A 1,484-nucleotide genomic window follows, 5' to 3' on the forward strand; every position below is an offset into this window, starting at 1 on the left:
CCTCGTGCCTCAGTGCTTCTCTGCTTCCTGCAGTCCCTGGGACACCATCAGAGATTCCCCATCCAATCTTTATGTTGCTCTCATGCTGCATGAGAGCAGCACAGGGATTGGCCTGAGAGGGCTGCTTTAACGCTCGCTCAGGCACAGGGAGTCTGTGCCGCTTCTCCATCCGGCTGTGGAATAGCTGGGTTGGGGAAACCTAACAGCGCATGTCTGTTTGGCCGGCTAAAGACAGCCAGCCAATCTGACATGCACAGTTATAAGTGCACGTCACTCCATTCCCGCTCTGTCCAATGGCCTGGCCCACCCCTCCCTGCACATGCTGGTCTCAGCAAGCAGCAGAAAAATAAAACTACGATAAAATAACTTTTTATTTTTCAGCTGCTGGCTCTGAGCCAGTGGGACGTCACTCCTTCGCCCTTGCAGAGGAGCCGCCACTAAGTCTGTTGTGCTGTGGGTCAGTGAAGTGTCCCAGCAGGCTGAGACATGGACGGAGCTAGGATGACAAGGCTCTACTGGCCTGAGATTAGGCCTAGTCTGGATTCTGCAAGAGGAAACAACCTTTGCATAATCATGGATGAATCATCTTGCATAAAAGAATAAACTAGTTGAGGCAATCCCAGCCAGCATAAGTAGCTTGCTTAATCTTCTATGGATCACAGGGCTTTAATGGGTATCCAAATCCTGGTCTTTGCCATTAACGGATACAATTAGATTCAGGTTTGAGAAAAATCAATTTGCCATCTCCCCCTCTCGAGCGGTAAACTTCTCCACGATAGACATGAAAGTTAAGTAGGCGTCCACAGAATCAAAGTCACTGGCTCTGGAGGTCTATTACGGAACATCTGCTTCACTATCGTTTGCTTTAATGAGTTTTCTTTACATTTCCATTTATAACAGATTTGACACTTTCAGTTCACTAAAAGGAGCATCAACCAGACATTTAATTTCCAGAGGATCTTTGTCATTTTATTGCATCCATTGCCATTCAGTGCTGTGTATGTTAGCACCGGGGTCCGCTGGTATGTTGGCAAAACTGCAGATTTCTCTTTAATAATATTACAAAGTTTTATTGAGAAATGGTTAGTTTTCCCCATGACGCTTCAACAGGAAATTGTTTTTTTTTAGACATGCTTCACAACAGTTCACTGCTCCATCTAATTGTTCGCTTACGCTGTTATCACACACACACACCAGGTAAAATGTTTGTGAGTACACGTTTAGTGAGAAGCACAATACGTTTCTCCATGCAGGGCCACGAAGCAATGACCCGGCCCATTGGGCCCAGCCTGTCCATGCAAAACAGGTAAAAAAACACTTGGACAATATTTACGATTGTGGTCTATCATTTGAGCTTAAATATGCCCAAAATCTGGTTCATCTACTCCTTGAAAGTCTGTGTCAAATGTGGCATTGTAGGCCGGCAGCCAAGATGGATTTGATGTCCTCAACCTGTCACATCCACTGCTCTCCCCTTTGCAATT

The sequence above is a fragment of the Lissotriton helveticus genome, chromosome 2_1, assembly GCF_964261635.1.
Source record: "Lissotriton helveticus chromosome 2_1, aLisHel1.1, whole genome shotgun sequence".
In the NCBI taxonomy this organism is placed as follows: Eukaryota; Metazoa; Chordata; class Amphibia; order Caudata; family Salamandridae; genus Lissotriton; species Lissotriton helveticus.